Raw genomic sequence first — 27614 nt, 5'->3', positions numbered from 1 at the left:
AAAAACGCGTTTATTTCGGGCTGAAAAACACGTTTTGAAAAGTGTGCTGTTACTGCCCCATAACTTACATGGGGTTGACCAAACTTGCAGAAACATGTTTATTTCTGCTGAAAAACACGTTTTGACACTTTCTGCACACTGGGGTTAAGAGCTGAGTGTGTGCGCTCTTCTGAGCCTTGCAGTTACAGTGGGATTCTGAAGTCTGAAAAAACGCGTTTATTTCGGGCTGAAAAGCACGTTTTGAAAAGTGTGCTGTTACTGCCCCATAAGTTAAATGGGGCTGACCAAACTTGCAGAAACATGTTTATTTCTGCTGAAAAACATGTTTTGACACTTTCTGCACACTGGGGTTAAGAGCTGAGTGTGTGGGCTCTTCTGAGCCTTGCAGTTACAGTGGGATTCTGAAGTCTGAAAAAACGCGTTTATTTCGGGCTGAAAAACACGTTTTGAAAAGTGTGCTGTTACTGCCCCATAACTTACATGGGGTTGACCAAACTTGCAGAAACATGTTTATTTCTGCTGAAAAACACATTTTGACACTTTCTGCACACTGGGGTTAAGAGCTGAGTGTGTGGGCTCTTCTGAGCCTTGCAGTTACATTGGGATTCTGAAGTCTGAAAAAACGCGTTTATTTCGGGCTGAAAAACATGTTTTGAAAAGTGTGCTGTTACTGCCCCATAACTTACATGTTGGTGACCAAACTTGCAGAAACATTTTTATTTCTGCTGAAAAACACGTTTTGACACTTTCTGCACACTGGGGTTAAGAGATGAGTGTGTGAGCTCTTCTGAGCCTTGCAGTTACAGTGGGATTCTGAAGTCTGAAAAAACGTGTTTATTTCGGGCTGAAAAACACGTTTTGAAAAGTGTGCTGTTACTGCCCCATAAGTTAAATGGGGCTGACCAAACTTGCAGAAACATGTATATTTCTGCTGAAAAACATGTTTTGACACTTTCTGCACACTGGGGTTAAGAGCTGAGTGTGTGGGCTCTTCTGAGCCTTGCAGTTACATTGGGATTCTGAAGTCTGAAAAAACGCGTTTATTTCGGGCTGAAAAGCACGTTTTGAAAAGTGTGCTGTTACTGCCCCATAACTTACATGGGGTTGACCAAACTTGCAGAAACATGTTTATTTCTAATGAAAAACACGTATTGACACTTTCCGCACACTGGGGTTAAGAGCTGAGTGTGTGGGCTCTTCTGAGCCTTGCAGTTACAGTGGGATTCTGAAGTCTGAAAAAACGCGTTTATTTCGGGCTGAAAAACACGTTTTGAAAAGTGTGCTGTAACTGCCCAATAAGTTAAATGGGGGTGACCAAACTTGCAGAAACATGTTTATTTCTGCTGAAAAACACGTTTTGACACTTTCTGCACACTGGGGTTAAGAGCTGAGTGTGTGGGCTCTTCTGCGCGTTTATTTCGGGCTGAAAAACACTTTTTGAAAAGTGTGCTGTTACTGCCCCATAACTTACATGGGGTTGACCAAACCTGCAGAAACATGTTTATTTCTGCTGAAAAACACGTTTTGACACTTTCTTCACATTGGGGTTAAGAGCTGAGTGTGTGGGCTCTTCTGAGCCTTGCAGTTACAGTGGGATGCTGAAGTCTGAAAAAACGCGTTTATTTCGGGCTGAAAAACACGTTTTGAAAAGTGTGCTGTTACTGCCCCATAACTTACATGGGGTTGACCAAACTTGCAGAAACATGTTTATTTCTGCTGAAAAACACGTTTTGACACTTTCTGCACACTGGGGTTAAGAGCTGAGTGTGTGGGCTCTTCAGAGCCTTGCAGTTACAGTGGGATTCTGAAGTCTGAAAAAACGCGTTTATTTCGGGCTGTAAAACTCGTTTTGAAAAGTGTGCTGTTACTGCCCCATAAGTTAAATGGGTTGACCAAACTTGCAGAAACATGTTTATTTCTGCTGATAAACACGTTTTGACACTTTCTGCACACTGGGGTTAAGAACTGAGTGTGTGGGCTCTTCTGAGCCTTGCAGTTACATTGGGATTCTGAAGTCTGAAAAAACGCGTTTATTTCGGGCTGAAAAACACGTTTTGAAAAGTGTGCTGTAACTGCCCAATAAGTTAAATGGGGGTGACCAAACTTGCAGAAACATGTTTATTTCTGCTGAAAAACACGTTTTGACACTTTCTGCACACTGGGGTTAAGAGCTGAGTGTGTGGGCTCTTCTGAGACTTGCAGTTACACTGGGATTCAGCAGTCTGAAAAAACGCGTTTATTTCGGACTGAAAAACACGTTTTGAAAAGTGTGCTGTTACTGCCCCATAACTTACATGGGGTTGACCAAACTTGCAGAAACATGTTTATTTCTGCTGAAAAACACGTTTTGACACTTTCTGCACACTGGGGTTAAGAACTGAGTGTGTGGGCTCTTCTGAGCCTTGCAGTTACATTGGGATTCTGAAGTCTGAAAAAACGCGTTTATTTCGGGCTGAAAAACACGTTTTGAAAAGTGTGCTGTAACTGCCCAATAAGTTAAATGGGGGTGACCAAACTTGCAGAAACATGTTTATTTCTGCTGAAAAACACGTTTTGACACTTTCTGCACACTGGGGTTAAGAGCTGAGTGTGTGTGCTCTTCTGAGCCTTGCAGTTACCCTGGGATTCAGCAGTCTGAAAAAACGCGTTTATTTCGGGCTGAAAAACACGTTTTGAAAAGTGTGCTGTTACTGCCCCATAACTTACATGGGGGTGACCAAACTTGCAGAAACATGTTTATTTCTGCTGAAAAACATGTTTTGACACTTTCTGCACACTGGGGTTAAGAGCTGAGTGTGTGGGCTCTTCAGAGCCTTGCAGTTACAGTGGGATTCTGAAGTCTGAAAAAACGCGTTTATTTCGGGCTGTAAAACTCGTTTTGAAAAGTGTGCTGTTACTGCCCCATAAGTTAAATGGGTTGACCAAACTTGCAGAAACATGTTTATTTCTGCTGATAAACACGTTTTGACACTTTCTGCACACTGGGGTTAAGAACTGAGTGTGTGGGCTCTTCTGAGCCTTGCAGTTACATTGGGATTCTGAAGTCTGAAAAAACGCGTTTATTTCGGGCTGAAAAACACGTTTTGAAAAGTGTGCTGTAACTGCCCAATAAGTTAAATGGGGGTGACCAAACTTGCAGAAACATGTTTATTTCTGCTGAAAAACACGTTTTGACACTTTCTGCACACTGGGGTTAAGAGCTGAGTGTGTGGGCTCTTCTGAGACTTGCAGTTACACTGGGATTCAGCAGTCTGAAAAAACGCGTTTATTTCGGACTGAAAAACACGTTTTGAAAAGTGTGCTGTTACTGCCCCATAACTTACATGGGGTTGACCAAACTTGCAGAAACATGTTTATTTCTGCTGAAAAACACGTTTTGACACTTTCTGCACATTGGGGTTAAGAGCTGAGTGTGTGCGCTCTTCTGAGCCTTGCAGTTACAGTGGGATTCTGAAGTCTGAAAAAACGCGTTTATTTCGGGCTGAAAAACACGTTTTGAAAAGTGTGCTGTTACTGCCCCATAAGTTAAATGGGGCTGACCAAACTTGCAGAAACATGTTTATTTCTGCTGAAAAACATGTTTTGACACTTTCTGCACACTGGGGTTAAGAGCTGAGTGTGTGGGCTCTTCTGAGCCTTGCAGTTACATTGGGATTCTGAAGTCTGAAAAAACGCGTTTATTTCGGGCTGAAAAGCACGTTTTGAAAAGTGTGCTGTTACTGCCCCATTACTTACATGTTGGTGACCAAACTTGCAGAAACATGTTTATTTCTGCTGAAAAACACGTTTTGACACTTTCTGCACACTGGGGTTAAGAGATGAGTGTGTGAGCTCTTCTGAGCCTTGCAGTTACAGTGGGATTCTGAAGTCTGAAAAAACGTGTTTATTTCGGGCTGAAAAACACGTTTTGAAAAGTGTGCTGTTACTGCCCCATAAGTTAAATGGGGCTGACCAAACTTGCAGAAACATGTATATTTCTGCTGAAAAACATGTTTTGACACTTTCTGCACACTGGGGTTAAGAGCTGAGTGTGTGGGCTCTTCTGAGCCTTGCAGTTACATTGGGATTCTGAAGTCTGAAAAAACGCGTTTATTTCGGGCTGAAAAGCACGTTTTGAAAAGTGTGCTGTTACTGCCCCATAACTTACATGGGGTTGACCAAACTTGCAGAAACATGTTTATTTCTAATGAAAAACACGTATTGACACTTTCCGCACACTGGGGTTAAGAGCTGAGTGTGTGGGCTCTTCTGAGCCTTGCAGTTACAGTGGGATTCTGAAGTCTGAAAAAACGCGTTTATTTCGGGCTGAAAAACACATTTTGAAAAGTGTTCTGTTACTGCCCCATAACTTACATGGGGTTGACCAAACTTGCAGAAACATGTTTATTTCTGCTGAAAAACACGTTTTGACACTTTCTGCACACTGGGGTTAAGAGCTGAGTGTGTGGGCTCTTCTGCGCGTTTATTTCGGGCTGAAAAACACTTTTTGAAAAGTGTGCTGTTACTGCCCCATAACTTACATGGGGTTGACCAAACCTGCAGAAACATGTTTATTTCTGCTGAAAAACACGTTTTGACACTTTCTGCACATTGGGGTTAAGAGCTGAGTGTGTGGGCTCTTCTGAGCCTTGCAGTTACAGTGGGATGCTGAAGTCTGAAAAAACGCGTTTATTTCGGGCTGAAAATTACGTTTTGAAAAGTGTGCTGTTACTGCCCCATAACTTACATGGGGTTGACCAAACTTGCAGAAACATGTTTATTTCTGCTGAAAAACATGTTTTGACACTTTCTGCACACTGGGGTTAAGAGCTGAGTGTGTGGGCTCTTCTGAGCCTTGCAGTTACACTGGGATTCAGCAGTCTGAAAAAACGCGTTTATTTTGGGCTGAAAAACACGTTTTGAAAAGTGTACTGTTACTGCCCCATAACTTACATGGGGGTGACCAAACTTGCAGAAACATGTTTATTTCTGCTGAAAAACACATTTTGACACTTTCTGCACACTGGGGTTAAGAGCTGAGTGTGTGGGCTCTTCTGAGCCTTGCAGTTACATTGGGATTCTGAAGTCTGAAAAAACGCGTTTATTTCGGGCTGAAAAACACGTTTTGAAAAGTGTGCTGTTACTGCCCCATAACTTACATGGGGTTGACCAAACTTGCAGAAACATGTTTATTTCTGCTGAAAAACACGTTTTGACACTTTCTGCACACTGGGGTTAAGAGCTGAGTGTGTGGGCTCTTCAGAGCCTTGCAGTTACAGTGGGATTCTGAAGTCTGAAAAAACGCGTTTATTTCGGGCTGTAAAACTCGTTTTGAAAAGTGTGCTGTTACTGCCCCATAAGTTAAATGGGTTGACCAAACTTGCAGAAACATGTTTATTTCTGCTGATAAACACGTTTTGACACTTTCTGCACACTGGGGTTAAGAACTGAGTGTGTGGGCTCTTCTGAGCCTTGCAGTTACATTGGGATTCTGAAGTCTGAAAAAACGCGTTTATTTCGGGCTGAAAAACACGTTTTGAAAAGTGTGCTGTAACTGCCCAATAAGTTAAATGGGGGTGACCAAACTTGCAGAAACATGTTTATTTCTGCTGAAAAATACGTTTTGACACTTTCTGCACACTGGGGTTAAGAGCTGAGTGTGTGGGCTCTTCTGAGACTTGCAGTTACACTGGGATTCAGCAGTCTGAAAAAACGCGTTTATTTCGGGCTGAAAAACACGTTTTGAAAAGTGTGCTGTTACTGCCCCATAACTTACATGGGGGTGACCAAACTTGCAGAAACATGTTTATTTCTGCTGAAAAACATGTTTTGACACTTTCTGCACACTGGGGTTAAGAGCTGAGTGTGTGGGCTCTTCAGAGCCTTGCAGTTACAGTGGGATTCTGAAGTCTGAAAAAACGCGTTTATTTCGGGCTGTAAAACTCGTTTTGAAAAGTGTGCTGTTACTGCCCCATAAGTTAAATGGGTTGACCAAACTTGCAGAAACATGTTTATTTCTGCTGATAAACACGTTTTGACACTTTCTGCACACTGGGGTTAAGAACTGAGTGTGTGGGCTCTTCTGAGCCTTGCAGTTACATTGGGATTCTGAAGTCTGAAAAAACGCGTTTATTTCGGGCTGAAAAACACGTTTTGAAAAGTGTGCTGTAACTGCCCAATAAGTTAAATGGGGGTGACCAAACTTGCAGAAACATGTTTATTTCTGCTGAAAAACACGTTTTGACACTTTCTGCACACTGGGGTTAAGAGCTGAGTGTGTGGGCTCTTCTGAGACTTGCAGTTACACTGGGATTCAGCAGTCTGAAAAAACGCGTTTATTTCGGACTGAAAAACACGTTTTGAAAAGTGTGCTGTTACTGCCCCATAACTTACATGGGGTTGACCAAACTTGCAGAAACATGTTTATTTCTGCTGAAAAACATGTTTTGACACTTTCTGCACACTGGGGTTAAGAGCTGAGTGTGTGGGCTCTTCTGTGCGTTTATTTCGGGCTGAAAAACACTTTTTGAAAAGTGTGCTGTTACTGCCCCATAACTTACATGGGGTTGACCAAACTTGCAGAAACATGTTTATTTCTGCTGAAAAACACGTATTGACACTTTCCGCACACTGGGGTTAAGAGCTGAGTGTGTGGGCTCTTCTGAGCCTTGCAGTTACAGTGGGATGCTGAAGTCTGAAAAAACGCGTTTATTTCGGGCTGAAAAACACGTTTTGAAAAGTGTGCTGTTACTGCCCCATAACTTACATGGGGTTGACCAAACTTGCAGAAACATGTTTATTTCTGCTGAAAAACACGTTTTGACACTTTCTGCACACTGGGGTTAAGAGCTGAGTGTGTGGGCTCTTCTGAGCCTTGCAGTTACATTGGGATTCTGAAGTCTGAAAAAACGCGTTTATTTCGGGCTGAAAAACACGTTTTGAAAAGTGTGCTGTAACTGCCCAATAAGTTAAATGGGGGTGACCAAACTTGCAGAAACATGTTTATTTCTGCTGAAAAACACGTTTTGACACTTTCTGCACACTGGGGTTAAGAGCTGAGTGTGTGGGCTCTTCTGAGACTTGCAGTTACACTGGGATTCAGCAGTCTGAAAAAACGCGTTTATTTCGGACTGAAAAACACGTTTTGAAAAGTGTGCTGTTACTGCCCCATAACTTACATGGGGTTGACCAAACTTGCAGAAACATGTTTATTTCTGCTGAAAAACACGTTTTGACACTTTCTGCACATTGGGGTTAAGAGCTGAGTGTGTGCGCTCTTCTGAGCCTTGCAGTTACAGTGGGATTCTGAAGTCTGAAAAAACGCGTTTATTTCGGGCTGAAAAACACGTTTTGAAAAGTGTGCTGTTACTGCCCCATAAGTTAAATGGGGCTGACCAAACTTGCAGAAACATGTTTATTTCTGCTGAAAAACATGTTTTGACACTTTCTGCACACTGGGGTTAAGAGCTGAGTGTGTGGGCTCTTCTGAGCCTTGCAGTTACATTGGGATTCTGAAGTCTGAAAAAACGCGTTTATTTCGGGCTGAAAAGCACGTTTTGAAAAGTGTGCTGTTACTGCCCCATAACTTACATGGGGTTGACCAAACTTGCAGAAACATGTTTATTTCTGCTGAAAAACACGTTTTGACACTTTCTGCACACTGGGGTTAAGAGCTGAGTGTGTGGGCTCTTCTGAGCCTTGCAGTTACAGTGGGATTCTGAAGTCTGAAAAAACGCGTTTATTTCGGGCTGAAAAACACGTTTTGAAAAGTGTGCTGTTACTGCCCCATAACTTACATGGGGTTGACCAAACTTGCAGAAACATGTTTATTTCTGCTGAAAAACACATTTTGACACTTTCTGCACACTGGGGTTAAGAGCTGAGTGTGTGGGCTCTTCTGAGCCTTGCAGTTACATTGGGATTCTGAAGTCTGAAAAAACGCGTTTATTTCGGGCTGAAAAACATGTTTTGAAAAGTGTGCTGTTACTGCCCCATAACTTACATGTTGGTGACCAAACTTGCAGAAACATGTTTATTTCTGCTGAAAAACACGTTTTGACACTTTCTGCACACTGGGGTTAAGAGATGAGTGTGTGAGCTCTTCTGAGCCTTGCAGTTACAGTGGGATTCTGAAGTCTGAAAAAACGTGTTTATTTCGGGCTGAAAAACACGTTTTGAAAAGTGTGCTGTTACTGCCCCATAAGTTAAATGGGGCTGACCAAACTTGCAGAAACATGTATATTTCTGCTGAAAAACATGTTTTGACACTTTCTGCACACTGGGGTTAAGAGCTGAGTGTGTGGGCTCTTCTGAGCCTTGCAGTTACATTGGGATTCTGAAGTCTGAAAAAACGCGTTTATTTCGGGCTGAAAAGCACGTTTTGAAAAGTGTGCTGTTACTGCCCCATAACTTACATGGGGTTGACCAAACTTGCAGAAACATGTTTATTTCTAATGAAAAACACGTATTGACACTTTCCGCACACTGGGGTTAAGAGCTGAGTGTGTGGGCTCTTCTGAGCCTTGCAGTTACAGTGGGATTCTGAAGTCTGAAAAAACGCGTTTATTTCGGGCTGAAAAACACATTTTGAAAAGTGTTCTGTTACTGCCCCATAACTTACATGGGGTTGACCAAACTTGCAGAAACATGTTTATTTCTGCTGAAAAACACGTTTTGACACTTTCTGCACACTGGGGTTAAGAGCTGAGTGTGTGGGCTCTTCTGCGCGTTTATTTCGGGCTGAAAAACACTTTTTGAAAAGTGTGCTGTTACTGCCCCATAACTTACATGGGGTTGACCAAACCTGCAGAAACATGTTTATTTCTGCTGAAAAACACGTTTTGACACTTTCTGCACATTGGGGTTAAGAGCTGAGTGTGTGGGCTCTTCTGAGCCTTGCAGTTACAGTGGGATGCTGAAGACTGAAAAAACGAGTTTATTTCGGGCTGAAAAACACGTTTTGAAAAGTGTGCTGTTACTGCCCCATAACTTACATGGGGTTGACCAAACTTGCAGAAACATGTTTATTTCTGCTGAAAAACATGTTTTGACACTTTCTGCACACTGGGGTTAAGAGCTGAGTGTGTGGGCTCTTCTGAGCCTTGCAGTTACACTGGGATTCAGCAGTCTGAAAAAACGCGTTTATTTTGGGCTGAAAAACACGTTTTGAAAAGTGTACTGTTACTGCCCCATAACTTACATGGGGGTGACCAAACTTGCAGAAACATGTTTATTTCTGCTGAAAAACACATTTTGACACTTTCTGCACACTGGGGTTAAGAGCTGAGTGTGTGGGCTCTTCAGAGCCTTGCAGTTACAGTGGGATTCTGAAGCCTGAAAAAACGCGTTTATTTCGGGCTGTAAAACTCGTTTTGAAAAGTGTGCTGTTACAGCCCCATAAGTTAAATGGGTTGACCAAACTTGCAGAAACATGTTTATTTCTGCTGATTAACACGTTTTGACACTTTCTGCACACTGGGGTTAAGAACTGAGTGTGTGGGCTCTTCTGAGCCTTGCAGTTACATTGGGATTCTGAAGTCTGAAAAAACGCGTTTATTTCGGGCTGAAAAACACGTTTTGAAAAGTGTGCTGTAACTGCCCAATAAGTTAAATGGGGGTGACCAAACTTGCAGAAACATGTTTATTTCTGCTGAAAAACACGTTTTGACACTTTCTGCACACTGGGGTTAAGAGCTGAGTGTGTGTGCTCTTCTGAGCCTTGCAGTTACCCTGGGATTCAGCAGTCTGAAAAAACGCGTTTATTTCGGGCTGAAAAACACGTTTTGAAAAGTGTGCTGTTACTGCCCCATAACTTACATGGGGGTGACCAAACTTGCAGAAACATGTTTATTTCTGCTGAAAAACATGTTTTGACACTTTCTGCACACTGGGGTTAAGAGCTGAGTGTGTGGGCTCTTCAGAGCCTTGCAGTTACAGTGGGATTCTGAAGTCTGAAAAAACGTGTTTATTTCGGGCTGTAAAACTCGTTTTGAAAAGTGTGCTGTTACTGCCCCATAAGTTAAATGGGTTGACCAAACTTGCAGAAACATGTTTATTTCTGCTGATAAACACGTTTTGACACTTTCTGCACACTGGGGTTAAGAACTGAGTGTGTGGGCTCTTCTGAGCCTTGCAGTTACATTGGGATTCTGAAGTCTGAAAAAACGCGTTTATTTCGGGCTGAAAAACACGTTTTGAAAAGTGTGCTGTAACTGCCCAATAAGTTAAATGGGGGTGACCAAACTTGCAGAAACATGTTTATTTCTGCTGAAAAATACGTTTTGACACTTTCTGCACACTGGGGTTAAGAGCTGAGTGTGTGGGCTCTTCTGAGACTTGCAGTTACACTGGGATTCAGCAGTCTGAAAAAACGCGTTTATTTCGGACTGAAAAACACGTTTTGAAAAGTGTGCTGTTACTGCCCCATAACTTACATGGGGTTGACCAAACTTGCAGAAACATGTTTATTTCTGCTGAAAAACACGTTTTGACACTTTCTGCACACTGGGGTTAAGAGCTGAGTGTGTGTGCTCTTCTGAGCCTTGCAGTTACCCTGGGATTCAGCAGTCTGAAAAAACGCGTTTATTTCGGGCTGAAAAACACGTTTTGAAAAGTGTGCTGTTACTGCCCCATAACTTACATGGGGGTGACCAAACTTGCAGAAACATGTTTATTTCTGCTGAAAAACATGTTTTGACACTTTCTGCACACTGGGGTTAAGAGCTGAGTGTGTGGGCTCTTCTGAGACTTGCAGTTACACTGGGATTCAGCAGTCTGAAAAAACGCGTTTATTTCGGACTGAAAAACACGTTTTGAAAAGTGTGCTGTTACTGCCCCATAACTTACATGGGGTTGACCAAACTTGCAGAAACATGTTTATTTCTGCTGAAAAACACGTTTTGACACTTTCTGCACACTGGGGTTAAGAGCTGAGTGTGTGTGCTCTTCTGAGCCTTGCAGTTACCCTGGGATTCAGCAGTCTGAAAAAACGCGTTTATTTCGGACTGAAAAACACGTTTTGAAAAGTGTGCTGTTACTGCCCCATAACTTACATGGGGTTGACCAAACTTGCAGAAACATGTTTATTTCTGCTGAAAAACATGTTTTGACACTTTCTGCACACTGGGGTTAAGAGCTGAGTGTGTGGGCTCTTCTGCGCGTTTATTTCGGGCTGAAAAACACTTTTTGAAAAGTGTGCTGTTACTGCCCCATAACTTACATGGGGTTGACCAAACCTGCAGAAACATGTTTATTTCTGCTGAAAAACACGTTTTGACACTTTCTGCACATTGGGGTTAAGAGCTGAGTGTGTGGGCTCTTCTGAGCCTTGCAGTTACAGTGGGATGCTGAAGTCTGAAAAAACGCGTTTATTTCGGGCTGAAAAACACGTTTTGAAAAGTGTGCTGTTACTGCCCCATAACTTACATGGGGTTGACCAAACTTGCAGAAACATGTTTATTTCTGCTGAAAAACACGTTTTGACACTTTCTGCACACTGGGGTTAAGAGCTGTGTGTGGGCTCTTCTGAGACTTGCAGTTACACTGGGATTCAGCAGTCTGAAAAAACGCGTTTATTTCGGTCTGAAAAACACGTTTTGAAAAGTGTGCTGTTACTGCCCCATAACTTACATGGGGTTGACCAAACTTGCAGAAACATGTTTATTTCTGCTGAAAAACACGTTTTGACACTTTCTGCACATTGGGGTTAAGAGCTGAGTGTGTGCGCTCTTCTGAGCCTTGCAGTTACAGTGGGATTCTGAAGTCTGAAAAAACGCGTTTATTTCGGGCTGAAAAACACGTTTTGAAAAGTGTGCTGTTACTGCCCCATAAGTTAAATGGGGCTGACCAAACTTGCAGAAACATGTTTATTTCTGCTGAAAAACATGTTTTGACACTTTCTGCACACTGGGGTTAAGAGCTGAGTGTGTGGGCTCTTCTGAGCCTTGCAGTTACATTGGGATTCTGAAGTCTGAAAAAACGCGTTTATTTCGGGCTGAAAAGCACGTTTTGAAAAGTGTGCTGTTACTGCCCCATAACTTACATGGGGTTGACCAAACTTGCAGAAACATGTTTATTTCTGCTGAAAAACACGTTTTGACACTTTCTGCACACTGGGGTTAAGAGCTGAGTGTGTGGGCTCTTCTGAGCCTTGCAGTTACAGTGGGATTCTGAAGTCTGAAAAAACGCGTTTATTTCGGGCTGAAAAACACGTTTTGAAAAGTGTGCTGTTACTGCCCCATAACTTACATGGGGTTGACCAAACTTGCAGAAACATGTTTATTTCTGCTGAAAAACACATTTTGACACTTTCTGCACACTGGGGTTAAGAGCTGAGTGTGTGGGCTCTTCTGAGCCTTGCAGTTACATTGGGATTCTGAAGTCTGAAAAAACGCGTTTATTTCGGGCTGAAAAACATGTTTTGAAAAGTGTGCTGTTACTGCCCCATAACTTACATGTTGGTGACCAAACTTGCAGAAACATGTTTATTTCTGCTGAAAAACACGTTTTGACACTTTCTGCACACTGGGGTTAAGAGATGAGTGTGTGAGCTCTTCTGAGCCTTGCAGTTACAGTGGGATTCTGAAGACTGAAAAAACGTGTTTATTTCGGGCTGAAAAACACGTTTTGAAAAGTGTGCTGTTACTGCCCCATAAGTTAAATGGGGCTGACCAAACTTGCAGAAACATGTATATTTCTGCTGAAAAACATGTTTTGACACTTTCTGCACACTGGGGTTAAGAGCTGAGTGTGTGGGCTCTTCTGAGCCTTGCAGTTACAGTGGGATTCTGAAGTCTGAAAAAACGCGTTTATTTCAGGCTGAAAAACACATTTTGAAAAGTGTTCTGTTACTGCCCCATAACTTACATGGGGTTGACCAAACTTGCAGAAACATGTTTATTTCTGCTGAAAAACACGTTTTGACACTTTCTGCACACTGGGGTTAAGAGCTGAGTGTGTGGGCTCTTCTGCGCGTTTATTTCGGGCTGAAAAACACTTTTTGAAAAGTGTGCTGTTACTGCCCCATAACTTACATGGGGTTGACCAAACCTGCAGAAACATGTTTATTTCTGCTGAAAAACACGTTTTGACACTTTCTTCACATTGGGGTTAAGAGCTGAGTGTGTGGGCTCTTCTGAGCCTTGCAGTTACAGTGGGATGCTGAAGTCTGAAAAAACGCGTTTATTTCGGGCTGAAAAACACGTTTTGAAAAGTGTGCTGTTACTGCCCCATAACTTACATGGGGTTGACCAAACTTGCAGAAACATGTTTATTTCTGCTGAAAAACACGTTTTGACACTTTCTGCACACTGGGGTTAAGAGCTGAGTGTGTGGGCTCTTCAGAGCCTTGCAGTTACAGTGGGATTCTGAAGTCTGAAAAAACGCGTTTATTTCGGGCTGTAAAACTCGTTTTGAAAAGTGTGCTGTTACTGCCCCATAAGTTAAATGGGTTGACCAAACTTGCAGAAACATGTTTATTTCTGCTGAAAAACACGTTTTGACACTTTCTGCACACTGGGGTTAAGAGCTGAGTGTGTGGGCTCTTCTGAGACTTGCAGTTACACTGGGATTCAGCAGTCTGAAAAAACGCGTTTATTTCGGTCTGAAAAACACGTTTTGAAAAGTGTGCTGTTACTGCCCCATAACTTACATGGGGTTGACCAAACTTGCAGAAACATGTTTATTTCTGCTGAAAAACACGTTTTGACACTTTCTGCACATTGGGGTTAAGAGCTGAGTGTGTGCGCTCTTCTGAGCCTTGCAGTTACAGTGGGATTCTGAAGTCTGAAAAAACGTGTTTATTTCGGGCTGAAAAACACGTTTTGAAAAGTGTGCTGTTACTGCCCCATAAGTTAAATGGGGCTGACCAAACTTGCAGAAACATGTTTATTTCTGCTGAAAAACATGTTTTGACACTTTCTGCACACTGGGGTTAAGAGCTGAGTGTGTGGGCTCTTCTGAGCCTTGCAGTTACATTGGGATTCTGAAGTCTGAAAAAACGCGTTTATTTCGGACTGAAAAGCACGTTTTGAAAAGTGTGCTGTTACTGCCCCATAACTTACATGGGGTTGACCAAACTTGCAGAAACATGTTTATTTCTGCTGAAAAACACGTTTTGACACTTTCTGCACACTGGGGTTAAGAGCTGAGTGTGTGGGCTCTTCTGAGCCTTGCAGTTACAGTGGGATTCTGAAGTCTGAAAAAACGCGTTTATTTCGGGCTGAAAAACACGTTTTGAAAAGTGTGCTGTTACTGCCCCATAACTTACATGGGGTTGACCAAACTTGCAGAAACATGTTTATTTCTGCTGAAAAACACATTTTGACACTTTCTGCACACTGGGGTTAAGAGCTGAGTGTGTGGGCTCTTCTGAGCCTTGCAGTTACATTGGGATTCTGAAGTCTGAAAAAACGCGTTTATTTCGGGCTGAAAAACATGTTTTGAAAAGTGTGCTGTTACTGCCCCATAACTTACATGTTGGTGACCAAACTTGCAGAAACATGTTTATTTCTGCTGAAAAACACGTTTTGACACTTTCTGCACACTGGGGTTAAGAGATGAGTGTGTGAGCTCTTCTGAGCCTTGCAGTTACAGTGGGATTCTGAATGCTGAAAAAACGTGTTTATTTCGGGCTGAAAAACACGTTTTGAAAAGTGTGCTGTTACTGCCCCATAAGTTAAATGGGGCTGACCAAACTTGCAGAAACATGTATATTTCTGCTGAAAAACATGTTTTGACACTTTCTGCACACTGGGGTTAAGAGCTGAGTGTGTGGGCTCTTCTGAGCCTTGCAGTTACATTGGGATTCTGAAGACTGAAAAAACGCGTTTATTTCGGGCTGAAAAGCACGTTTTGAAAAGTGTGCTGTTACTGCCCCATAACTTACATGGGGTTGACCAAACTTGCAGAAACATGTTTATTTCTAATGAAAAACACGTATTGACACTTTCCGCACACTGGGGTTAAGAGCTGAGTGTGTGGGCTCTTCTGAGCCTTGCAGTTACAGTGGGATTTTGAAGACTGAAAAAACGCGTTTATTTCAGGCTGAAAAACACATTTTGAAAAGTGTTCTGTTACTGCCCCATAACTTACATGGGGTTGACCAAACTTGCAGAAACATGTTTATTTCTGCTGAAAAACACGTTTTGACACTTTCTGCACACTGGGGTTAAGAGCTGAGTGTGTGGGCTCTTCTGCGCGTTTATTTCGGGCTGAAAAACACTTTTTGAAAAGTGTGCTGTTACTGCCCCATAACTTACATGGGGTTGACCAAACCTGCAGAAACATGTTTATTTCTGCTGAAAAACACGTTTTGACACTTTCTTCACATTGGGGTTAAGAACTGAGTGTGTGGGCTCTTCTGAGCCTTGCAGTTACAGTGGGATGCTGAAGTCTGAAAAAACGCGTTTATTTCGGGCTGAAAAACACGTTTTGAAAAGTGTGCTGTTACTGCCCCATAACTTACATGGGGTTGACCAAACTTGCAGAAACATGTTTATTTCTGCTGAAAAACACGTTTTGACACTTTCTGCACACTGGGGTTAAGAGCTGAGTGTGTGGGCTCTTCAGAGCCTTGCAGTTACAGTGGGATTCTGAAGTCTGAAAAAACGCGTTTATTTCGGGCTGTAAAACTCGTTTTGAAAAGTGTGCTGTTACTGCCCCATAAGTTAAATGGGTTGACCAAACTTGCAGAAACATGTTTATTTCTGCTGATAAACACGTTTTGACACTTTCTGCACACTGGGGTTAAGAACTGAGTGTGTGGGCTCTTCTGAGCCTTGCAGTTACATTGGGATTCTGAAGTCTGAAAAAACGCGTTTATTTCGGGCTGAAAAACACGTTTTGAAAAGTGTGCTCTAACTGCCCAATAAGTTAAATGGGGGTGACCAAACTTGCAGAAACATGTTTATTTCTGCTGAAAAACACGTTTTGACACTTTCTGCACACTGGGGTTAAGAGCTGAGTGTGTGGGCTCTTCTGAGACTTGCAGTTACACTGGGATTCAGCAGTCTGAAAAAACGCATTTATTTCGGACTGAAAAACACGTTTTGAAAAGTGTGCTGTTACTGCCCCATAACTTACGTGGGGTTGACCAAACTTGCAGAAACATGTTTATTTCTGCTGAAAAACACGTTTTGACACTTTCTGCACACTGGGGTTAAGAGCTGAGTGTGTGTGCTCTTCTGAGCCTTGCAGTTACCCTGGGATTCTGCAGTCTGAAAAAACGCGTTTATTTCGGGCTGAAAAACACGTTTTGAAAAGTGTGCTGTTACTGCCCCATAACTTACATGGGGGTGACCAAACTTGCAGAAACATGTTTATTTCTGCTGAAAAACACGTTTTGACACTTTCTGCACACTGGGGTTAAGAGATGAGTGTGTGGGCTCTTCTGAGCCTTGCAGTTACATTGGGATTCTGAAGACTGAAAAAACGCGTTTATTTCGGGCTGAAAAGCACGTTTTGAAAAGTGTGCTGTTACTGCCCCATAAGTTAAATGGGGCTGACCAAACTTGCAGAAACATGTATATTTCTGCTGAAAAACATGTTTTGACACTTTCTGCACACTGGGGTTAAGAGCTGAGTGTGTGGGCTCTTCTGAGCCTTGCAGTTACATTGGGATTCTGAAGACTGAAAAAACGCGTTTATTTCGGGCTGAAAAGCACGTTTTGAAAAGTGTGCTGTTACTGCCCCATAACTTACATGGGGTTGACCAAACTTGCAGAAACATGTTTATTTCTAATGAAAAACACGTATTGACACTTTCCGCACACTGGGGTTAAGAGCTGAGTGTGTGGGCTCTTCTGAGCCTTGCTGTTACAGTGGGATTTTGAAGTCTGAAAAAACGCGTTTATTTCAGGCTGAAAAACACATTTTGAAAAGTGTTCTGTTACTGCCCCATAATTTACATGGGGTTGACCAAACTTGCAGAAACATGTTTATTTCTGCTGAAAAACACGTTTTGACACTTTCTGCACACTGGGGTTAAGAGCTGAGTGTGTGGGCTCTTCTGCGCGTTTATTTCGGGCTGAAAAACACTTTTTGAAAAGTGTGCTGTTACTGCCCCATAACTTACATGGGGTTGACCAAACCTGCAGAAACATGTTTATTTCTGCTGAAAAACACGTTTTGACACTTTCTTCACATTGGGGTTAAGAACTGAGTGTGTGGGCTCTTCTGAGCCTTGCAGTTACAGTGGGATGCTGAAGACTGAAAAAACGCGTTTATTTCGGGCTGAAAAACACGTTTTGAAAAGTGTGCTGTTACTGCCCCATAACTTACATGGGGTTGACCAAACTTGCAGAAACATGTTTATTTCTGCTGAAAAACACGTTTTGACACTTTCTGCACACTGGGGTTAAGAGCTGAGTGTGTGGGCTCTTCAGAGCCTTGCAGTTACAGTGGGATTCTGAAGTCTGAAAAAACGCGTTTATTTCGGGCTGTAAAACTCGTTTTGAAAAGTGTGCTGTTACTGCCCCATAAGTTAAATGGGTTGACCAAACTTGCAGAAACATGTTTATTTCTGCTGATAAACACGTTTTGACACTTTCTGCACACTGGGGTTAAGAACTGAGTGTGTGGGCTCTTCTGAGCCTTGCAGTTACATTGGGATTCTGAAGTCTGAAAAAACGCGTTTATTTCGGGCTGAAAAACACGTTTTGAAAAGTGTGCTGTAACTGCCCAATAAGTTAAATGGGGGTGACCAAACTTGCAGAAACATGTTTATTTCTGCTGAAAAACACGTTTTGACACTTTCTGCACACTGGGGTTAAGAGCTGAGTGTGTGGGCTCTTCTGAGACTTGCAGTTACACTGGGATTCAGCAGTCTGAAAAAACGCGTTTATTTCGGACTGAAAAACACGTTTTGAAAAGTGTGCTGTAACTGCCCAATAAGTTAAATGGGTTGACCAAACTTGCAGAAACATGTTTATTTCTGCTGATAAACACGTTTTGACACTTTCTGCACACTGGGGTTAAGAACTGAGTGTGTGGGCTCTTCTGAGCCTTGCAGTTACCCTGGGATTCAGCAGTCTGAAAAAACGCGTTTATTTCGGGCTGAAAAACACGTTTTGAAAAGTGTGCTGTTACTGCCCCATAACTTACATGGGGGTGACCAAACTTGCAGAAACATGTTTATTTCTGCTGAAAAACATGTTTTGACACTTTCTGCACACTGGGGTTAAGAGCTGAGTGTGTGGGCTCTTCAGAGCCTTGCAGTTACAGTGGGATTCTGAAGTCTGAAAAAACGCGTTTATTTCGGGCTGTAAAACTCGTTTTGAAAAGTGTGCTGTTACTGCCCCATAAGTTAAATGGGTTGACCAAACTTGCAGAAACATGTTTATTTCTGCTGATAAACACGTTTTGACACTTTCTGCACACTGGGGTTAAGAACTGAGTGTGTGGGCTCTTCTGAGCCTTGCAGTTACATTGGGATTCTGAAGTCTGAAAAAACGCGTTTATTTCGGGCTGAAAAACACGTTTTGAAAAGTGTGCTGTAACTGCCCAATAAGTTAAATGGGGGTGACCAAACTTGCAGAAACATGTTTATTTCTGCTGAAAAACACGTTTTCACACTTTCTGCACACTGGGGTTAAGAGCTGAGTGTGTGGGCTCTTCTGAGACTTGCAGTTACACTGGGATTCAGCAGTCTGAAAAAACGCGTTTATTTCGGACTGAAAAACACGTTTTGAAAAGTGTGCTGTTACTGCCCCATAACTTACATGGGGTTGACCAAACTTGCAGAAACATGTTTATTTCTGCTGAAAAACACATTTTGACACTTTCTGCACACTGGGGTTAAGAGCTGAGTGTGTGGGCTCTTCTGAGCCTTGCAGTTACATTGGGATTCTGAAGTCTGAAAAAACGCGTTTATTTCGGGCTGAAAAACACGTTTTGAAAAGTGTGCTGTTACTGCCCCATAACTTACATGGGGTTGACCAAACTTGCAGAAACATGTTTATTTCTGCTGAAAAACACGTTTTGACACTTTCTGCACACTGGGGTTAAGAGCTGAGTGTGTGGGCTCTTCAGAGCCTTGCAGTTACAGTGGGATTCTGAAGTCTGAAAAAACGCGTTTATTTCGGGCTGTAAAACTCGTTTTGAAAAGTGTGCTGTTACTGCCCCATAAGTTAAATGGGTTGACCAAACTTGCAGAAACATGTTTATTTCTGCTGAAAAACACGTTTTGACACTTTCTGCACACTGGGGTTAAGAGCTGAGTGTGTGGGCTCTTCTGAGACTTGCAGTTACACTGGGATTCTGAAGTCTGAAAAAACGCGTTTATTTCGGTCTGAAAAACACGTTTTGAAAAGTGTGCTGTTACTGCCCCATAACTTACATGGGGTTGACCAAACTTGCAGAAACATGTTTATTTCTGCTGAAAAACACGTTTTGACACTTTCTGCACATTGGGGTTAAGAGCTGAGTGTGTGCGCTCTTCTGAGCCTTGCAGTTACAGTGGGATTCTGAAGTCTGAAAAAACGTGTTTATTTCGGGCTGAAAAACACGTTTTGAAAAGTGTGCTGTTACTGCCCCATAAGTTAAATGGGGCTGACCAAACTTGCAGAAACATGTTTATTTCTGCTGAAAAACATGTTTTGACACTTTCTGCACACTGGGGTTAAGAGCTGAGTGTGTGGGCTCTTCTGAGCCTTGCAGTTACATTGGGATTCTGAAGTCTGAAAAAACGCGTTTATTTCGGACTGAAAAGCACGTTTTGAAAAGTGTGCTGTTACTGCCCCATAACTTACATGGGGTTGACCAAACTTGCAGAAACATGTTTATTTCTGCTGAAAAACACGTTTTGACACTTTCTGCACACTGGGGTTAAGAGCTGAGTGTGTGGGCTCTTCTGAGCCTTGCAGTTACAGTGGGATTCTGAAGTCTGAAAAAACGCGTTTATTTCGGGCTGAAAAACACGTTTTGAAAAGTGTGCTGTTACTGCCCCATAACTTACATGGGGTTGACCAAACTTGCAGAAACATGTTTATTTCTGCTGAAAAACACATTTTGACACTTTCTGCACACTGGGGTTAAGAGCTGAGTGTGTGGGCTCTTCTGAGCCTTGCAGTTACATTGGGATTCTGAAGTCTGAAAAAACGCGTTTATTTCGGGCTGAAAAACATGTTTTGAAAAGTGTGCTGTTACTGCCCCATAACTTACATGTTGGTGACCAAACTTGCAGAAACATGTTTATTTCTGCTGAAAAACACGTTTTGACACTTTCTGCACACTGGGGTTAAGAGATGAGTGTGTGAGCTCTTCTGAGCCTTGCAGTTACAGTGGGATTCTGAATGCTGAAAAAACGTGTTTATTTCGGGCTGAAAAACACGTTTTGAAAAGTGTGCTGTTACTGCCCCATAAGTTAAATGGGGCTGACCAAACTTGCAGAAACATGTATATTTCTGCTGAAAAACATGTTTTGACACTTTCTGCACACTGGGGTTAAGAGCTGAGTGTGTGGGCTCTTCTGAGCCTTGCAGTTACATTGGGATTCTGAAGACTGAAAAAACGCGTTTATTTCGGGCTGAAAAGCACGTTTTGAAAAGTGTGCTGTTACTGCCCCATAACTTACATGGGGTTGACCAAACTTGCAGAAACATGTTTATTTCTAATGAAAAACACGTATTGACACTTTCCGCACACTGGGGTTAAGAGCTGAGTGTGTGGGCTCTTCTGAGCCTTGCAGTTACAGTGGGATTTTGAAGACTGAAAAAACGCGTTTATTTCAGGCTGAAAAACACATTTTGAAAAGTGTTCTGTTACTGCCCCATAACTTACATGGGGTTGACCAAACTTGCAGAAACATGTTTATTTCTGCTGAAAAACACGTTTTGACACTTTCTGCACACTGGGGTTAAGAGCTGAGTGTGTGGGCTCTTCTGCGCGTTTATTTCGGGCTAAAAACACTTTTTGAAAAGTGTGCTGTTACTGCCCCATAACTTACATGGGGTTGACCAAACCTGCAGAAACATGTTTATTTCTGCTGAAAAACACGTTTTGACACTTTCTTCACATTGGGGTTAAGAACTGAGTGTGTGGGCTCTTCTGAGCCTTGCAGTTACAGTGGGATGCTGAAGTCTGAAAAAACGCGTTTATTTCGGGCTGAAAAACACGTTTTGAAAAGTGTGCTGTTACTGCCCCATAACTTACATGGGGTTGACCAAACTTGCAGAAACATGTTTATTTCTGCTGAAAAACACGTTTTGACACTTTCTGCACACTGGGGTTAAGAGCTGAGTGTGTGGGCTCTTCAGAGCCTTGCAGTTACAGTGGGATTCTGAAGTCTGAAAAAACGCGTTTATTTCGGGCTGTAAAACTCGTTTTGAAAAGTGTGCTGTTACTGCCCCATAAGTTAAATGGGTTGACCAAACTTGCAGAAACATGTTTATTTCTGCTGATAAACACGTTTTGACACTTTCTGCACACTGGGGTTAAGAACTGAGTGTGTGGGCTCTTCTGAGCCTTGCAGTTACATTGGGATTCTGAAGTCTGAAAAAACGCGTTTATTTCGGGCTGAAAAACACGTTTTGAAAAGTGTGCTGTAACTGCCCAATAAGTTAAATGGGGGTGACCAAACTTGCAGAAACATGTTTATTTCTGCTGAAAAACACGTTTTGACACTTTCTGCACACTGGGGTTAAGAGCTGAGTGTGTGGGCTCTTCTGAGACTTGCAGTTACACTGGGATTCAGCAGTCTGAAAAAACGTGTTTATTTCGGACTGAAAAACACGTTTTGAAAAGTGTGCTGTTACTGCCCCATAACTTACGTGGGGTTGACCAAACTTGCAGAAACATGTTTATTTCTGCTGAAAAACACGTTTTGACACTTTCTGCACACTGGGGTTAAGAGCTGAGTGTGTGTGCTCTTCTGAGCCTTGCAGTTACCCTGGGATTCAGCAGTCTGAAAAAACGCGTTTATTTCGGGCTGAAAAACACGTTTTGAAAAGTGTGCTGTTACTGCCCCATAACTTACATGGGGGTGACCAAACTTGCAGAAACATGTTTATTTCTGCTGAAAAACACGTTTTGACACTTTCTGCACACTGGGGTTAAGAGATGAGTGTGTGAGCTCTTCTGAGCCTTGCAGTTACAGTGGGATTCTGAAGTCTGAAAAAACGTGTTTATTTCGGGCTGAAAAACACGTTTTGAAAAGTGTGCTGTTACTGCCCCATAAGTTAAATGGGGCTGACCAAACTTGCAGAAACATGTATATTTCTGCTGAAAAACATGTTTTGACACTTTCTGCACACTGGGGTTAAGAGCTGAGTGTGTGGGCTCTTCTGAGCCTTGCAGTTACATTGGGATTCTGAAGACTGAAAAAACGCGTTTATTTCGGGCTGAAAAGCACGTTTTGAAAAGTGTGCTGTTACTGCCCCATAACTTACATGGGGTTGACCAAACTTGCAGAAACATGTTTATTTCTAATGAAAAACACGTATTGACACTTTCCGCACACTGGGGTTAAGAGCTGAGTGTGTGGGCTCTTCTGAGCCTTGCAGTTACAGTGGGATTTTGAAGTCTGAAAAAACGCGTTTATTTCAGGCTGAAAAACACATTTTGAAAAGTGTTCTGTTACTGCCCCATAACTTACATGGGGTTGACCAAACTTGCAGAAACATGTTTATTTCTGCTGAAAAACACGTTTTGACACTTTCTGCACACTGGGGTTAAGAGCTGAGTGTGTGGGCTCTTCTGCGCGTTTATTTCGGGCTGAAAAACACTTTTTGAAAAGTGTGCTGTTACTGCCCCATAACTTACATGGGGTTGACCAAACCTGCAGAAACATGTTTATTTCTGCTGAAAAACACGTTTTGACACTTTCTTCACATTGGGGTTAAGAACTGAGTGTGTGGGCTCTTCTGAGCCTTGCAGTTACAGTGGGATGCTGAAGACTGAAAAAACGCGTTTATTTCGGGCTGAAAAACACGTTTTGAAAAGTGTGCTGTTACTGCCCCATAACTTACATGGGGTTGACCAAACTTGCAGAAACATGTTTATTTCTGCTGAAAAACACGTTTTGACACTTTCTGCACACTGGGGTTAAGAGCTGAGTGTGTGGGCTCTTCAGAGCCTTGCAGTTACAGTGGGATTCTGAAGTCTGAAAAAACGCGTTTATTTCGGGCTGTAAAACTCGTTTTGAAAAGTGTGCTGTTACTGCCCCATAAGTTAAATGGGTTGACCAAACTTGCAGAAACATGTTTATTTCTGCTGATAAACACGTTTTGACACTTTCTGCACACTGGGGTTAAGAACTGAGTGTGTGGGCTCTTCTGAGCCTTGCAGTTACATTGGGATTCTGAAGTCTGAAAAAACGCGTTTATTTCGGGCTGAAAAACACGTTTTGAAAAGTGTGCTGTAACTGCCCAATAAGTTAAATGGGGGTGACCAAACTTGCAGAAACATGTTTATTTCTGCTGAAAAACACGTTTTGACACTTTCTGCACACTGGGGTTAAGAGCTGAGTGTGTGGGCTCTTCTGAGACTTGCAGTTACACTGGGATTCAGCAGTCTGAAAAAACGCGTTTATTTCGGACTGAAAAACACGTTTTGAAAAGTGTGCTGTAACTGCCCAATAAGTTAAATGGGTTGACCAAACTTGCAGAAACATGTTTATTTCTGCTGATAAACACGTTTTGACACTTTCTGCACACTGGGGTTAAGAACTGAGTGTGTGGGCTCTTCTGAGCCTTGCAGTTACCCTGGGATTCAGCAGTCTGAAAAAACGCGTTTATTTCGGGCTGAAAAACACGTTTTGAAAAGTGTGCTGTTACTGCCCCATAACTTACATGGGGGTGACCAAACTTGCAGAAACATGTTTATTTCTGCTGAAAAACATGTTTTGACACTTTCTGCACACTGGGGTTAAGAGCTGAGTGTGTGGGCTCTTCAGAGCCTTGCAGTTACAGTGGGATTCTGAAGTCTGAAAAAACGCGTTTATTTCGGGCTGTAAAACTCGTTTTGAAAAGTGTGCTGTTACTGCCCCATAAGTTAAATGGGTTGACCAAACTTGCAGAAACATGTTTATTTCTGCTGATAAACACGTTTTGACACTTTCTGCACACTGGGGTTAAGAACTGAGTGTGTGGGCTCTTCTGAGCCTTGCAGTTACATTGGGATTCTGAAGTCTGAAAAAACGCGTTTATTTCGGGCTGAAAAACACGTTTTGAAAAGTGTGCTGTAACTGCCCAATAAGTTAAATGGGGGTGACCAAACTTGCAGAAACATGTTTATTTCTGCTGAAAAACACGTTTTCACACTTTCTGCACACTGGGGTTAAGAGCTGAGTGTGTGGGCTCTTCTGAGACTTGCAGTTACACTGGGATTCAGCAGTCTGAAAAAACGCGTTTATTTCGGACTGAAAAACACGTTTTGAAAAGTGTGCTGTTACTGCCCCATAACTTACATGGGGTTGACCAAACTTGCAGAAACATGTTTATTTCTGCTGAAAAACACGTTTTGACACTTTCTGCACATTGGGGTTAAGAGCTGAGTGTGTGCGCTCTTCTGAGCCTTGCAGTTACAGTGGGATTCTGAAGTCTGAAAAAACGCGTTTATTTCGGGCTGAAAAACACGTTTTGAAAAGTGTGCTGTTACTGCCCCATAAGTTAAATGGGGCTGACCAAACTTGCAGAAACATGTTTATTTCTGCTGAAAAACATGTTTTGACACTTTCTGCACACTGGGGTTAAGAGCTGAGTGTGTGGGCTCTTCTGAGCCTTGCAGTTACATTGGGATTCTGAAGTCTGAAAAAACGCGTTTATTTCGGGCTGAAAAGCACGTTTTGAAAAGTGTGCTGTAACTGCCCCATAACTTACATGGGGTTGACCAAACTTGCAGAAACATGTTTATTTCTGCTGAAAAACACATTTTGACACTTTCTGCACACTGGGGTTAAGAGCTGAGTGTGTGGGCTCTTCTGAGCCTTGCAGTTACATTGGGATTCTGAAGTCTGAAAAAACGCGTTTATTTCAGGCTGAAAAACACGTTTTGAAAAGTGTGCTGTTACTGCCCCATAAGTTAAATGGGGGTGACAAAACTTGCAGAAACATGTTTATTTCTGCTGAAAAACACGTTTTGACACTTTCTGCACACTGGGGTTAAGAGATGAGTGTGTGAGCTCTTCTGAGCCTTGCAGTTACAGTGGGATTCTGAAGTCTGAAAAAACGTGTTTATTTCGGGCTGAAAAACACGTTTTGAAAAGTGTGCTGTTACTGCCCCATAAGTTAAATGGGGCTGACCAAACTTGCAGAAACATGTATATTTCTGCTGAAAAACACATTTTGACACTTTCTGCACATTGGGGTTAAGAGCTGAGTGTGTGGGCTCTTCTGAGCCTTGCAGTTACAGTGGGATGCTGAAGACTGAAAAAACGCGTTTATTTCGGGCTGAAAAACACGTTTTGAAAAGTGTGCTGTTACTGCCCCATAACTTACATGGGGTTGACCAAACCTGCAGAAACATGTTTATTTCTGCTGAAAAACACGTTTTGACACTTTCTGCACATTGGGGTTAAGAGCTGAGTGTGTGGGCTCTTCTGAGCCTTGCAGTTACAGTGGGATGCTGAAGACTGAAAAAACGCGTTTATTTCGGGCTGAAAAACACGTTTTGAAAAGTGTGCTGTTACTGCCCCATAACTTACATGGGGTTGACCAAACTTGCAGAAACATGTTTATTTCTGCTGAAAAACATGTTTTGACACTTTCTGCACACTGGGGTTAAGAGCTGAGTGTGTGGGCTCTTCTGAGCCTTGCAGTTACACTAGGATTCAGCAGTCTGAAAAAACGCGTTTATTTCGGGCTGAAAAGCACGTTTTGAAAAGTGTGCTGTTACTGCCCCATAACTTACATGGGGTTGACCAAACTTGCAGAAACATGTTTATTTCTGCTGAAAAACACGTTTTGACACTTTCTGCACACTGGGGTTAAGAGCTGAGTGTGTGGGCTCTTCAGAGCCTTGCAGTTACAGTGGGATTCTGAAGTCTGAAAAAACGCGTTTATTTCGGGCTGTAAAACACGTTTTGAAAAGTGTGCTGTTACTGCCCCATAACTTACATGGGGTTGACCAAACTTGCAGAAACATGTTTATTTCTGCTGAAAAACACGTTTTGACACTTTCTGCACACTGGGGTTAAGAGCTGAGTGTGTGGGCTCTTCAGAGCCTTGCAGTTACAGTGGGATTCTGAAGACTGAAAAAACGCGTTTATTTCGGGCTGTAAAACTCGTTTTGAAAAGTGTGCTGTTACTGCCCCATAAGTTAAATGGGTTGACCAAACTTGCAGAAACATGTTTATTTCTGCTGATAAACACGTTTTGACACTTTCTGCACACTGGGGTTAAGAACTGAGTGTGTGGGCTCTTCTGAGCCTTGCAGTTACATTGGGATTCTGAAGTCTGAAAAAACGCGTTTATTTCGGGCTGAAAAACACGTTTTGACAAGTGTGCTGTAACTGCCCCATAAGTTAAATGGGGGTGACCAAACTTGCAGAAACATGTTTATTTCTGCTGAAAAACACGTTTTGACACTTTCTGCACACCGGGGTTAAGAGCTGAGTGTGTGGGCTCTTCTGAGACTTGCAGTTACACTGGGATTCAGCAGTCTGAAAAAACGCGTTTATTTCGGACTGAAAAACACGTTTTGAAAAGTGTGCTGTTACTGCCCCATAACTTACATGGGGTTGACCAAACTTGCAGAAACATGTTTATTTCTGCTGAAAAACACGTTTTGACACTTTCTGCACACTGGGGTTAAGAGCTGAGTGTGTGTGCTCTTCTGAGCCTTGCAGTTACCCTGGGATTCAGCAGTCTGAAAAAACGCGTTTATTTCGGGCTGAAAAACACGTTTTGAAAAGTGTGCTGTTACTGCCCCATAACTTACATGGGGTTGACCAAACTTGCAGAAACATGTTTATTTCTGCTGAAAAACACGTTTTGACACTTTCTGCACACTGGGGTTACGAGCTGAGTGTGTGGGCTCTTCAGAGCCTTGCAGTTACAGTGGGATTCTGAAGTCTGAAAAAACGCGTTTATTTCGGGCTGTAAAACTCGTTTTGAAAAGTGTGCTGTTACTGCCCCATAAGTTAAATGGGTTGACCAAACTTGCAGAAACATGTTTATTTCTGCTGATAAACACGTTTTGACACTTTCTGCACACTGGGGTTAAGAACTGAGTGTGTGGGCTCTTCTGAGCCTTGCAGTTACATTGGGATTCTGAAGTCTGAAAAAACGCGTTTATTTCGGGCTGAAAAACACGTTTTGAAAAGTGTGCTGTAACTGCCCCATAAGTTAAATGGGGGTGACCAAACTTGCAGAAACATGTTTATTTCTGCTGAAAAACACGTTTTGACACTTTCTGCACACTGGGGTTAAGAGCTGAGTGTGTGGGCTCTTCTGAGACTTGCAGTTACGCTGGGATTCAGCAGTCTGAAAAAACGCGTTTATTTCGGGCTGAAAAACATGTTTTGAAAAGTGTGCTGTTACTGCCCCATAACTTACATGGGGTTGACCAAACTTGCAGAAACATGTTTATTTCTGCTGATAAACACGTTTTGACACTTTCTGCACACTGGGGTTAAGAGCTGAGTGTGTGGGCTCTTCAGAGCCTTGCAGTTACAGTGGGATTCTGAAGTCTGAAAAAACGTG

Source organism: Lepisosteus platostomus, chromosome 23 (assembly GCF_059453375.1).
Source record: "Lepisosteus platostomus isolate fLepPlt1 chromosome 23, fLepPlt1.hap1, whole genome shotgun sequence".
In the NCBI taxonomy this organism is placed as follows: Eukaryota; Metazoa; Chordata; class Actinopteri; order Semionotiformes; family Lepisosteidae; genus Lepisosteus; species Lepisosteus platostomus.
Note: the sequence above shows the minus strand (reverse complement) of the source record.